The sequence below is a fragment of the Gossypium arboreum genome, chromosome 3 (assembly GCF_025698485.1).
Source record: "Gossypium arboreum isolate Shixiya-1 chromosome 3, ASM2569848v2, whole genome shotgun sequence".
NCBI classification, from domain to species: domain Eukaryota; kingdom Viridiplantae; phylum Streptophyta; class Magnoliopsida; order Malvales; family Malvaceae; genus Gossypium; species Gossypium arboreum.
The window spans coordinates 132,849,604-132,864,938 of NC_069072.1; the positions used below are offsets into that span (position 1 = coordinate 132,849,604).

Genomic DNA, 15,335 nt, shown 5'->3' on the forward strand with positions numbered 1-15,335 from the left:
TTTTGAACTTATGGATATAAGTAAATATGGCATGTATAGGCTAGTTACAAAGATGATAGTTATGTTCACTTGAGATGGTGATTTTGGTTCATGTTGTCATAAGTCTAAGTCATGTGATTTGGCTAAACTTGATATTATGTTTTGGTATGTTTTGGTAGGTATTATATGGAATGGAATTTTGCAAATGTGTCTTGTTATGTGGTAAGCTTATGAATGGAAAGTGTATGGTATTAGTTGATTATTTGAATACTATGATGAATTGGTATAATTTGTGTATGGAATATTGTGGAATGGTTGCCTATTGGGTTATAAAATGTTGCAATATATGCTTGTGCATGTAGGTGAAAATAGGGTGGCAAAATGGCTTTGCAAATAACCTATTTTTATCCACATGGGCAGACATACGCCCGTGTGATACACGCGGTCATGTTACATGGTCGTTTTTCCCCTGTATGTTTGAAATTTTCCTAAGTTTCCAAAATTTTCATATGTTATCGGTTTAGTCTCGAACCACTTCTAAAGCATGTTTAAGGCCTCGTAGGCTATTATAAGGGACAAATTGATTGTAAATGAATGTTGATTGTATAATTTAATCGAATGTATGAAAATAGTACAGTGATATGTGTTTCTAGTCCAGTAATGCTCTATAACCCTATTTCGGCATTGCATATGGGTGAGAGGTGTTACATTTGTTGGTATCAGAGTTACGGTTTATTCGATTCTAGGACTAACGTAGCGTATGCAAGTCTATCTATACATGACATATCTAAAACTATGTTAGTGTGATGACTCTTGACATTTTCAAATGTGTTTTTTATAAAGCAATGGATCTCGAATGAGCTGTAGCAGATGATGTAAAGAGTAACGCGACAGCTCCCACTCAAGGGATAGCACCTTCTAAATCTAGACCCGTGTCTAGTAGTCATGGAGGTGAGGCTAAAGAAGCCTTCTTTCAAATAATGAACGAGTGGTTCACACAGTAGTTCAGCAACCTCCACCCCCACCTATTCCCCAATTGATCCCTGTAATTCCTCAAGGTATGGATCCTTTGCGATTGAATAAGCCACTTGTTGATAAGATATAGAAACACGGGGCTGAGGAATTTAGAGCCACTATTAACGATGACGCTGAGAAAGCCAATTTTTGGCTTGAGAACATGATTCAGGTATTTGATGAACTGTCATGCACACCTGAAGAAAGTTTAAAATGTGTTGTATCACTGTTGAGAGACACTACGTATCAATGGTGGAATACCTTGATATCAGTAGTTCCATGAGAAAGAGTTACTTGGGAGTTCTTTCAAATTGAATTCAGAAAGAAATACATCAGCCAAAGGTTCATTGATCAGAAAAGAAAAGAATTTCTTAAATTGAAACAGGATCGTATGCCAATAACAAAATATGAAAGAGAGTTTGTACGACTCAGCAAATATGCTCGTGAATGTGTTTCTTCTGAAGCTATAATGTGTAAAAGGTTCGAGGATGGATTGAATGAAGAAATTAGACTTTTAGTTGGAATTCTTGAGCTGAAAGAGTTTGTCGTCCTGTTTGAGAGAGCTTGTAAAGCCAAAGAGCTTTGCAAAGAGAAAAGAAAAGTCGATTCTGAGGCTAGAGACTTTAGAAAGAGATTTACGGGCAAACCATATCAGTCAGCATCAAAGAAATCTAGAGAATATCATCCTCGTTCGACTGCTTCCACGGGGATTTTGATCAGAGATAGAGATGTACATTTCAGCTTTAAACCTCAGGCGACATATGTTGCCAGTGTGGGTAGTGTTAGAAATGCTGAACCTGAATGTAAGCACTGTAATAAGCGACATTATGGTGAATGTAGATTAGTTAGTGGAGCTTGTTTTAAATGTGGATCTCTTGATCATTAATTATCTCAGGGACTATCCAGAAAAGTTTGTAGCTGAAAGAGATCAATCGGCGAAAGAAAGTAATATGGCTACTAGAGGGAGACCACCTCGAAACACTGGAAATACGGTGGTAACCGAGGTGCTACGAGAGATTCTGCTATGATATCTAAGGCATGAGTACCTTGTAACACCCCAAACCCGGCCTGGACGTTATGACCGGATCTGATGCGCCACATTGATGCGTTCAAAACATTCCAGACACTTAGTTTGGAAAAGCTGAGTTGGTGTTGTAAAAGACACTTTTAAAGGTAGGTTAAAGTGAATAGAAGTCATGCACCGGTAGGAAACCGAAAAAGAGGAGGTGAGTCCGTCGGATTGCTTAAGTACCAAGCTCTTCCGGATCCAATCCTAGACATGCACACCACCATTGCCACACTCTAACATCTCGTATAATTTTGAGAAAATCGTTTGATTATGTCCGTCTTAAGAAAATGTTTAAGTTGAAAACGTTTGTTTAAAATATTTATTTCCTTGGAAAAATATTTACTTTATGGAAACTTTATGCGTCATCGTGATCTTTTAAAAATCAAGTAGTTTTATAAAACGAACCCTAGTGCTAACCAGTTTAATAATCCCCAAAATAAAAATAAAAAAAGCGGCCTTATTACAACTTTAAACATAATAAAATAAAATAATCCAAATTAAATGCTAAACTTATTTAAAATTGGCAATCCATCTTCATGGCCACTCTGAATCCCGCCCAGCTCCAAGTCCACCAACTAGGGCTCACCTGCAAGGAGGGAAGAGGAAGGGGGTGAGTTTGGAAAACTCAGTGTATACAGAAACCCATCCAAAGCCCAATTCAGCTCGAGCCCATTGGGCCTAAGCCCTATTCAGATAACAGTACATAGTAGGCCGAAGCCCTTTTCAGAATACAGTAGCAAGGCCTTAGCCCCTTTTACATAACAGTGTGGCCCATAGGCCCGCTTCAAGAATATGAGTATCAACAAATAATGAATGCAAGCCCATCCGGGAGACTACTCAACCCACCAACCGCTACACTCGCCTGCATCAGCCCTACACACCATGTGGGAATATCTCAACCCACCCACCCTACACACCACAGTTGCAAAGAACGCACTCAAATTTCAATCGATTGAGGCAAAGCCTCCAAGACGTGGATGAACCACTTTCAAGATTTCCTCCATTAATACCCCAATCCCATGCAACAAATATTAATAAATGCATATCATGCAAAATACAAGAGTAATCAATCATGCGTTCACCAATTTAAAACCCTAGGGTATATCGGTAATTTTGCTCTTTAGGGTAATTTGGTAATTTTGCTCTTTAGGGTAATTTCGTGATCTACGCTCTTGTACAAGCTAATTCAGTAATTTTATCAGTTTTATGCAATTTGATTCCACCATCTACCTAACAGCTAATTTGCCCATCTCTTACCCATATTGGTCCAGTAAGCCCATTGGGCCCAGCTTTTGGCCCATCAAGCCCTTTTTCCAAATACGCTAAAGCATCACGCTGAACGTGCTTACCACCTTGCGGTGCCAGATCTAACAATTCCTCTATGACTTGAGAGCATTCACATACTTACATGACCATGAAATGCCGGAATTTTGGCATTTCGGCTTTTGCCGAATTGAACTAAGAAAGGGTGTTCGGTACACACCTGATTCGCGACGACTGCTTCTGAGATCCCTTTTGATGTCCTACAATTTATTAGCACAGTTCTTATTTACAAACCATAATCACTAAACCCCCAAAACTTTACTTATCCATGATCGAACCATATCCCTAAAAACCTTTGAAACCTTACCTTTTTGCCAAAATTGATAGTTAGCTCCGAATCCGATTGCTCCAATGAACCACGCCTTAGATTCAACGCTTAAGAAGACTCTAGTCACCGAAAGAAAACATCAGTTAAAGACTCTTAGAGCCATATGCCCAAATCGACAGCCTCCCTAATTTTAAGGACTTCGGCTTTTCTTAACTTTGCAAAATAAGAACAGATCTGAGAAGATACGTACTTACCCCTTACTCCCACTTAATTTCCACGCAATCTAGTGTAGATTTATCTATCAAACGATGGTAGAACTCGATTCCCCAAAGTCTTGAAGTTTCGGCTATAAGCCCCCAAATCTATGGTTTTTCGGCTTTTGTGTGATGAAGAAGATGATAATGTGGGCTACAACCTTGAAGTAGAATTACGGTCGAGATCTAGGATTAAGAAAAGATAATTGCAAATTAATAAAAACAAAAGAACATAGGAGAACACGGCTTTGAAGAAATCGGCACAAGCAATGATCACAGGATTTCGGCTTTTATGGATTCGCCAAAGTATTGATGAATAGCAGTATGATGAATAGTTTTGAAGAAGAAGAAAGAAAAAATAGAAGAAGAGGAATAGGGGAGGTGGTAGTTTCGGCTAGAGAGGAAAAAAGAGAGGAAAAACAACCCTAAGGTGTTAAAGCAGAAGAAAAACGGCACCACTCAATACCCTAAGTGCCGAAATACTAACAACATAGCCCCCTGCCGATTTTTCCTCTTCAATTCCCATAATTCGGCCAACTCCTAGCCTCATCCAAATCCCTTAAATCTCTCCCCTTATCCCTCCTTAATCCAAGCATTTAAACTGATCCAACTCTCCTTTAGTAGAATCCACCTAAACTCCAACACTTACCCCTCCTGCACTAAAAAAAAAAATGCATCTATTTGCCAACACAGGGAATCGATCCCTTGCCTTCCCAAAGCTCCACACGCCACTTTTCTAGGAGCCTAGTGGCGTCACCCTTGCCACTTAACCAAGGCTCTTTTTGTGATGCAATTTACCCATCACTCCACTTAAGGCCACTTAGCCAGAACCCCTAACTCCTAAGTCTAAAATTCCAAAAATTCAACTGGGTTTTGGCCAACTCATGGGCCTTCTATAAGCCCATTTACCTACTCAAAATACTAATTCCACATCCAAATACAAAATTTTAAAAATCTTTACAAAATATTGAAAATCGATAAACCCGAAAATTAGGATGTTACATACCTGCCAGAGCTTAAGCTATCCGTGTACGGGAGGAGGCATCATCACCAGACGTTATTACCGGTACTTTTTATCTTTTTGATACTGATATAGTTGCTTTGATAGATCCTGGATCAACCCATTCATATATCTATATAAATTTAGTATCTAAAAAGAGTTTACATGTCGAGTTTACAGAGTTTGTAATTAAAGTATCGAACCACTTAGACAAGTCTGCTTTAGTTGATAAAATTTGTAAGAATTATCCTTTGATGACTCAAGGTTACTGTTTTTGGGCTGATTTAATGCTTCTACCATTCGATGAGTTTGATGTGATTGTAGATATGGATTGGCTAACTATACATGATGTCATAGTGAATTGTAGACGAAAGATCATCGAATTGAAATGTCAACACGGTGAAATTCTTTGGATTGAGTCTGATGATTCGAGTGAATTACCTACTGTGATATCGTCAGTGGTAGCTCAGAAATACATGAAAAAGGGCTATGATGCATATTTTGCACACATATTGGATACTAAGGTGTCTGAATCAAAGATTGAATCTGTACGTGTAGTTTGTGAGTTTTTGGATGTATTTCCAAACGAATTACTGGGCTTGCCACCGATCAGAGAAGTCGAATTTGGTATTGAATTAGTACTGGGAACAACACCGATATCGATAGCTTCGTACAGAATGGCTCCAATAGAATTAAAAGAATTGAAAGCTCAGTTACAAGAATTGACAGACAGAGGTTTTGTACGACCAAGTTATTCAACCAGGGGTGCACCGGTATTGTTTGTGAAAAAGAAAGATTGCATGATGAGAATGTGTATCGACTACAAACAGCTGAATAAAGTGACTGTAAAGAATAAATGCCCTCTACCATGGATTGATAATTTATTTGATCAGTTGAAAGGGGCTACAATATTTTCAAAGATTGATTTGAGATCAGGTTTTATCAGTTGCGAGTTAAAGAGTCGGATGTGCCAAAAACCATGTTCAGAACAAGGTACGGACATTATGAATTCCTAGTTATGCCTTTTGTATTAACTAATGCTCCTGCAATTTTTATGAACTTAATGAATCGGATATTCAGACCATATTTAGACAGGTTTGTTGTTGTATTCATTGACGACATTCTGATCTATTCGCGAGATGAATCTGAACATACCAAGCACTTGAGAGTTGTGTTACAAACTCTACATGATAAGTAATTATTTGTAAAGTTCAGCAAATGTGAGTTTTGGCTCCATGAGGTTGGATTTCTGGGGCATATTGTTTCAGCTAACGGTATTAGAGTTGACCCAAGTAAGATTTCTACTATTGTTGATTGGAAACCTCCGAGAAATGTGTTTGAGGTTCGTAGTTTTCTGGGTTTAGCGGGCTATTACTGAAGATTTGTGAAAGGATTCTCGATGATTGTGACACCGATGACACGACTGCTTCAAAAAGATGTGAAATTTGAATGGTTAGAAAAATGTCAGCAGAGTTTTGAGTAGTTGAAAGTACTATTAACTAAAGCACCAGTTTTGGCTCATTTGGAATCAGGGAAAGAGTTTGTGATTGATAGCGACACATCATTAAATGATCTGGGATGTGTTTTGATGCAAGAAGGAAAAATTATATCTTATGCTTCTCGACAATTGAAACCACATGAAAAGAATTATCTGACGCATGACTTAGAGTTGGCTGCAATTGTGTTCACATTGAAAATTTGGCGACATTACTTATATGGTTGAGAAATGCCATATTTATACGGATCACAAAAGCTTAAAATATCTGATGTCACAAAAAGATTTGAATCTGCGACAATGAAGATGGCTTAAGTTATTAAAAGATTATGAATTTGTGATTGATTATCACCCGGGAAAAGCTAATGTTGTTGCTGATGCCATGAGTCGAAAATCTTTGTTTGCATTACTAGCAATGAATACCCCGTTGATGATTTGTAATCATGGGTCTATTTTAACTAAATTAAAAGCTAAATCAGTATTTCTTCAATAAATCTATGAAGCTTAGAAAGATGACCATGAATTGCAAGTTAAAAGAATTCAATGTGAGACTATCCCCAATTCAGAGTTTCAGATTGGAGCCGATGATTGTTTAAGGTTCCAGAATAGAATTTGCGTTTGATACGTGATATTCGTGACAGGTTTTAAATATTTATAATGAATCATTCTTGAAACTAACTATTTTCACGATGAAGGCAAGCATATCTATCGAACAGTAGTATAGTTTTAGCAAGACTGGATTGTCAAACTCAAAGGAACTAAAAGTACTAGTATTAACTTTCTTTTTATTATCTAGCCTAAAGAAATAAAAGGTTTTTGTTTATCTAACTAATTAATTAAGCTAAGAAATCACAGAGGAAGAAATTTGGGGAAAATACTTTTTGGAAAACTCGATTGATTAAAATAATACCTAAGGAAAAATCCACCTAGACTTCACTTGTTATTTGTCTTTGAATCGGTCTATTTATTCATTTAACTTGTTCCGTAGAAATCCCTAAGTTATATTATTATCTCTCTCGAGACTAACAATGCCTAACCCTAGATTGAATAATTGAAATCTCTTTCTAATTAACACTCTAAGGTTGCATTAACTCGATCTATGGATCCCCTTATTAGGTTTCACTCTAATCTGGCAAAATCTTATCACCCTATCTCTAGGCGCGCAATCAACTCCGCTTAATTATGACAAATTTACTCTTAGACAGGGTCTATTCCTCCTCTGAATAAGAGCATTAACTTGAGTCAATATCCTAAAATATTAAAACAAGAATTAAGAACACATAATTAAGAACAAGTCAAATATTTATCATACGATTCAGATAATAATAACAAGATTCGTCTTAGATTTCATTCCCCTTAGGTATTTAGGGGATTTAGTTCATAACTAAAAAGAAGAACATCTCAGAATAATAATAGATGCAAAACATAAAGAAAACCCAAAGCTCCTGAACGAAAATTGAGGAGAGATCTTTAGTTTTGATGATAAATCCAGCTTCTAAGATGGATCAATCGGCTTTCTTCAAGTAATTCCTTCCTTTCTAACCTGCGTGTCCCATCTTCCCCTCTTCTAGGGTGTATTTATAGGCTTTGGAATGTCTAAGAGCCCTCAAAAGTGGCCTTTTCAGAATAGTACTCTACTTGGGCTCAACAGGGACACGCCCGTGTGACATGCCCGTGTTCGATTACTTCAGGCCGTGGTCAAGCCTCTTAGATAGGCACGGGTGTGTGTTGTACTAGTGTAAATCGTGCTTCAAGTCTGCCCATTTAACATGACCTTGTGGTCTACCCATGTGAGGAAGTCCAGGCCATGTTGATTTCGTACGTTAGCCCATTTTTTTCTGTTTTAGGTTCATTTTTTGCTCTTTTTATCCTTCTATGCTATCCTGAGTATAAAACATGAAATTAAGGCATTAGGAGTATCGAATTCACCAAATCTAAGGAGACATCATCCATAAAATATACGATTTATCAAATACCTCCACACTTAAGCATTTGCTTGTCCTCAAGCAAAATCCTCAACTCATAATCAAAATAAATTCTTCTCAATTTATAATCCCTATCAATAATATCTCAAAATAACCCATAAATAATCATATATTGAAAATTCAACTGAAAGAACATCAAAGTTTCAAACATTCCAAGTTGAACATTTTATCACAAAAATATAGGTGTTCCCTCTTCATCTCAGTGATCACCTTTAATTCAAAATATCACAAGTTTAACATCCTCACTAAGGGTTCTCTCAAATCACTTGAGGTGTTTAAGGATAATAAATTAAGCACTCATTAGCCAGTATGAAAAGTTATTACCATAGGCTTGCATGAAAATCAAATCTCCACCCCTATATATTAAGATGATACATCAATCAAAAGGTTTTTATAGGGTTGTAACGTGGCTTTGGTTAGGGGTGTTGTTACAAGATAAAAGAAAAGGTTAGAATCGAGATTCATTTGAAAAATTACCTACTAGAAAAAAACTTGAAATTGATAAAAGATACTAGAATTGAGCTCTTCTTCATATGATGTGGAATTACAAACTTTAAGCTCATAAATAACGAATTACTACTAATATATATGAATATATATTTTTTTAAGAACAAGTCATTAAAATAACATAGACTAGAAGGAACATAGTTAAGCAATTTATTCAAATCAAATCTCGACAAAAATAGGGATCAAGTTGATTGAGGGGATTTCAAAAATAATGTGTTATAGGTTAATATTAGGGATACATCAAGGAATGGCTTGTTAGGCTCAACGGGATTTACTAAGGGTTAATTGTGAAGGTAGGCTTTTCATTGCATGAGTAGGTTAATCCTAAGTGCCTCTATCATTTTGACATTTCAAATCAATTAGTGTGGTTTTGATATGCATAACCAAGCAAGTTCTAGAATAACAGTTCAATATCAACGCACTCGAAGCAATAATAAAAGTGAGCATAAAGTAAATAATAGATGCTCTAAAGGCTCAAAATCTCACAAAAATTATGGTTTTTTTTATGTTTAAACTTATGGATTTCAATTCAAGATAATACCTAAACTTGGGGAAACAACCTAAAATTTTAAATTCTTAATAATCAACTTATCATGCTTAATTCTCTAATGTTTTAAAGTTTAAATAATCAATGCATGAATGCCTATGTTTTAATTCAAGATATATCCATAAACATTATAAACCAATCGGAATTCATTCTAATAATGATATGAGAAAATCGCATGAGAAAATCACAATATAAATGACCCCCCACACTTAAGATGTACATTGGCCTCAATATACAAAGATAAATTGAAAAATAAATATACGATCATAAGATAGGGAGAGAAGTGAAACTTCCTGATTTATGGATGGATTCCTTGATTACCGAGAACAAGTATTAGAAATAAAGTTGGAGAGCAAACATGATTCTGAGGGATAAAAGGAGAATTAAGGGAGTAATCTGATATTAATTATAAAGATAAGTCGTGTTTTAAGAATAGATGAGATTCAAATAGATAAGAATCAAAACAAAGATAAAATAAAATAAAATAAAAGAGATAATCTAATTTTTAAAAGTGGCACGGCTGTATCGCACCCCGGTGTGGTATGTGTCCAACCCGTGTTTGTCGTGAGTTGAGAGGTTGTCATATTGCCTGAAGACACGCCCATGTGTCTAGGCCGTGTGGCTGCATGATTGTGTCACACGACCGTGTGCGATGTGATTCGCTTCTCCCATGCCCGTGTACCAATGCACACACCCGTGTTTTTTTTACAGTGTCGACCACGGGGTGGGGCACGGACATGTCGCATGCCCGTGTTGTTTTGACATTTTCACCCACGGTCATGTCACACGGTCGTGGCCACTTATCGCAGCCCAGTGTTGAGGGAAAAGGTTTTTGTCTTGTTTGCTCACGGTCCTAGGCACGCCCATGTGCTTGGCCGTGTTTGTGTGGTAAACCTGTATTCAAGAGCTCCGTTAGTAAGTCAGGTGTTAAATACAAAAATTTAAAGAAGTTAATATAGTTAGTGCTCGGGTTGCCTCCCGAGAAGCGCTTATTTATAGTCTAAGCTCGACTTACCTTCCCATTCAATAGTCATGGTGGTTCGAGGAGTTTATACTCCTCATTCCTGTTATCAATCTTATCAAAATAAGGTTTTATACGGGTGTTGTTTACCTTAAAAGTGCCGAATTTGGGATGACTTACCTCGACTATACAGAATGAGAAAATACTAAGTACCGTAAGAGGGCTTTCTTCATTCAGTTTTGTAGTGACAATGTGAGGATTTGTGACATCTAATAAGACTTTATCTCCAACCTTAAGTTGATTTGGAAAGGTTTTGAGCTCATTCTTGAATAGTTTTGGTTTATCGTGTGTTCTCAGTTTATGTGTCCGCCATTCATCTAGCTCCTCAATTTGTAGCCTACGTTCTTCATGAATAGGTCTTCCAATATTGCTTGAAAATGGCTCATGTACTTCCTTCAAACTCATTTCCTGCAAAGTAGGTTGCATCATACTATCAGTTTTAGTAGAATAGTTAAAACAATCACCTTTAATTTTCGATATGTTGCCAAAATTGCGAGCTTGAAGGATGAGTGTTTCAGCCCCCACACGAAGTGTGAGCTTACCTGTGCCAACATCAATAATCGTTCTAGCAGTTGCTAAAAAGGTCCTTCCTAAAATCAAAGGAGTGTTGCTATCCTCTTCTATGTCTAGAACAATGAAGTCAACAGGAAATATAAATTTATCGATTTTAACCAGTATATCTTCAATAATACCCCTAGGAAATCTTATAGTTTTATCTACTAATTGAATGCTCATCCTAGTCTGTTTGGGTTTCCCATGACCCAATTGTTTGAAAATTTTGTAAGGCATGACGTTAATACTAGCCCCTAAATCAGCTAATGCATTATTAACATTTGAACTACCAATTAAGCAAGGAATTGTAAAACTCCCTGGATCTTTTAATTTGTTGGGTAGCTTATTCTGTAGAATAGCTGAGCAGACTGCATTTAGCTTCACATGTGACGCCTCGTCCAACCTCCGCTTATTTGCTAAAAGCTCCTTTAAAAATTTCATTCCATTTGCCATCTGTGATAGTGCTTCAATAAACAGTAAGTTAATGTGTAATTTTTTTAAGAGTTTGATGAATTTACCAAATTGTTCATCTGAGCAGTCTTTTCTTATCGTGTTAGGGTACGGCACACGAGGTTTAAATTCTACATTCACCGTTTTGTTTTCATTGTGATTTACCTCAACTTGACCTCTGCTCGCTATAGTTTCTTGCCTCAGTTTTGGCTCAGTCTCAACGAATCCTTCTTCACTTTGAACATTAATTGTGTTGAGCTATTCCCTTGGGTTGGGTTTAGTATTACTTGGCAAGCTACCTTGTGGTCATTCGAAGATTAGTTTGGACAGCTGGCCTATCTGAGTTCAAGCCCTTAGATCGATGCTTGTTGATTCTTAAGTGCTGTCTCAGTATTCTGGAAATGAGTTTCTAACACCAAGATAAATTTAGATAGCATCTCCTCAAGGTTTGATTTCTTTTCCTATTGATATGGTGGTTGTTGAAAACTCGAAGGATTCTGTGGCCTTTGATTCCCTTGACTACCCCAGGAGAAATTTGGGTGGTTCTTGCAAACTGCATTATGAGTATTGGTATAAGGATTATTTTGAGATCGAGGATTATTACCCATGTAATTTAATTGCTCGTTCTCCGTGTTGTAGCCATAGGGTTGATATTCTGAATTGCTTGATCCACCTCCACTTGCTTCACATTGCATTAGTGGATGAACTTGCGTAGAACCAAGTAAACCATCAATCTTTTTATTTAGAAGTTCTACCTGATTTGACAGTATAGTAACTGAATCGACGTTATAAACGCCTGCTGTTTTAGTTGGCCTAGTCCTTATGACTTACCACTGATAGTTATTTAGTGACATCTCTTTAATAAATTCGTAAGCTTCTTTAGGTGTTTTATTATTGATAGTTCAACCAGCGGCTGCGTCAACCATTTGTCTAGTCGAGGGGTTCAGGTCATTATGAAACATTTGAACCTGTAGCCAGAGTGCTAACCCATGGTGAGGGCATCGTCTCAAGAGGTCCTTGTATCTCTCCCATGCATCGTAGAGTGTTTCTAAATCCATCTTCACAAAAGAAGAGATATCATTACGTAATTTAGCGTTTTAGCTAGCGAAAAATATTTTAATAAAATTTTTCGGTCATTTGTTCCCAAGTAGTAATTGACCCTCGTAGTAACGAGTTCAACCACTATTTAGCCTTGTTTCGCAATGAAAAGGGAAACAACTGAAGACGTATGGTATTGTCAGAAACGCCATTGATTTAAATGTATCACAAAACTCTAGGAAATTTGTCAAATGAGTATTTGGATCCTCGTCCTGCAAATCATCAAACTGAACAAACTGTTGTATCATTTGAATTGTGTTAGGTTTCAGTTCAAAATTATTTGCAGCAATAGCAGGTCTAGCTATACTCGATTCAATTCTTGTTAAAGTAGGTTTAGCATAATCATACATAGTGCATGGAGCAGGATTCTGATTTACTGGATTAACAACAATTGTAGGAGGATTCAGGTTTTCCTGATTTTTGGCCATCTCCTCAATTGTGGTTTGAATATCGTCCTCTTGCTCGTCCTCTGTGTATCTTAAGCTTCACCTTATTTCTCTTTGGTTTCTGTGAACTGTGCGATCGATCTCACTATCAAAAAGTAATGGTCCCAACGGGTTTCTTCTAGTCATAATCTATAGGAGAATAAGGGAAAAGAGAAATTAGTAAAAATTCTAAATTGTAGTACAATTAAATGGCTAAAGTAATAAAAATCGAGCGTTCCTAATATCTTAGTTCCCCGGCAACGGTGCCAAAAACTTGATATGTGATATTCATGACATGTTTTAAATATTTATAATGAGTCGTTCTTGAAACTAACTATTATCATGATGGAGGCAAGTGTACCTATCGAACAGTAGTATAGTTTTAGCAAGACCGGATTGTTGAAACCAAAGGAACTAAAAGTACTAGTATTAACTTTCTTTTTATTATCTAGCCTAAACAAATAAAAGGGTTTTGTTTATCTAACTAATTAATTAAGCTAAGAAATCACAGAGAAAGAAATTTGGGGAAAATACTTTTTCGAAAACTCGATTGATTAAGATAATACCTAAGGAAAAATCCAACTAGACTTCACTTGTTATTTGACTCTGAATTGGACGATTTATTCATTTAACTTGTTCCGTAGAGATCCCTAAGTTATATTATTATCTCTCTCGAGACTAACAAGGTCTAACCCTAGATTGAATAATTGAAATCTCTTTCTAATTAACACCTTAAGGTTGCATTAACTTGATCTATGGATCCCCTTATTAGGTTTCACCCTAATCCGGCAAAATCTTGTCACCCTATCTCTAGGGGCGTAATCAACTCCGCTTAATTATGACAAATTTACTCTTAGACAGGGTCTATTCCTCCTGTGAATAAGAGCATTAACTTGAGTCAATATCTTTAAATATTAAAACAAGAATTAAGAATACATAATTAAGAACAAGTGAAATATTTATCATACGGTTCAGATAATAATAACAAGATTCGTCTTAGGTTTCATTCCCCTTAGGCATTTAGGGGATTTAGTTCATAACTAAAAAGGAGAACATATCAAAATAATAAGAGATACAAAACATAAAGAAAACCCAAAACTCCTGAAGGGAAATTGAGAGATCTTTAGTCTTGATGATAAATTCAGCTTCTGAAATGGATCAATCGGCTTTCTTCGAGTAATTCCTTCCTTCCTAAACTGCGTGTCCCCTCTTCCCCTCTTTTAGGTGTATTTATAGGCTTTGGAATGCCTAAGAGCCCTCAAAAGTGGCCTCTGCTTGGGCTCGACAGGGACACGCCCGTGTTCGATTACTTCAGGCTGTGGTTGAGCCTGTTAGATAGGCACAGGCATGTGTTGTACCCGTGTAAATCATGCTTCAAGTTTGCCAATTTAACACGGCCGTGTGGTCTGCCCGTGTGAGGAAGTCCAGGCCATGTTAATTTCGTACGTTGGCCCATTTTTTCCATTTTAGGTCCGTTTCTCGCTCTTTTTATCCTCCTATGCTGTCCTGAGTATAAAACATGAAATTAAGGCATTAAGAGCATCGAATTCACCAAATCTGAGGAGAAATCATCCATAAAATGTGCTGAGCGTGGGATAGAAATATGTATAAATTACGGTTTATCAGCGTTCTGAGAAATTCAAAACTCATTCAGGAGATTTTGAACGAAGCATACCATAGTTGCTTATCTGTTCATCTAGAAAGTACCAAAATGTTCAACGATTTGAAATAGTTTTACTGGTGGTAGGGAATGAAACGAGATATTTCAGAGTTTGTTTCTAAATATTTGATTTGTCAACAAGTTAAAGCTGAACATCAAGTATCATCTGGTTTACTACAACATATGATGATTCCTGAGTGGAAATGGGATAGAGTTACAATGGATTTTGTGTCGGGATTGCCCTTAACTCCGAAAAAGAAAGATTCTATATTAGTTGTCATTGATCGACTAACGAAATCTGCTCATTTCATACAAGTACCTACAGATTACTCACTTGATAGATTACCTGAATTGTACATTTCTGAGATTTTTCGATTGCACGAAGTACCCCTGTAACACTCCAAACCCGGCCTAGACGTTATGGTTGAATCTAGCGATGTCACATGGGATGGGGTTTGAAATAGAGATTGACAAGTTAAAACTGTTCCAGTTAATTAGCTTTTTTTTAATTCGAAAAAACATGAACTAGCTGATTTGCCTCAAACCATGTCTTTTAAGCAAAAGCTTTTGAAACTAATTATTTTACGAAACCGAAAATCTTAATTTTTAGAAAAAAAACCGTGTTTTGTTGAGTTACGATTTAAAAATACATAAAAACAGTATAAAATCCAAATTTAAACTAAACAGT

General features: G+C 36.7%; 1 non-coding gene across 1 annotated transcript; it reads left to right on the forward strand.

Annotated features, from left to right (window-relative positions):
- Positions 1–12,448: 12,448 nt before the first annotated feature.
- On the forward strand, positions 12,449–12,555 carry LOC128291133 (small nucleolar RNA R71). The gene has a single exon (XR_008280909.1). It is a non-coding gene; the product is annotated as a small nucleolar RNA R71 (small nucleolar RNA).
- The last annotated feature ends 2,780 nt before the right edge of the window (positions 12,556–15,335 follow it).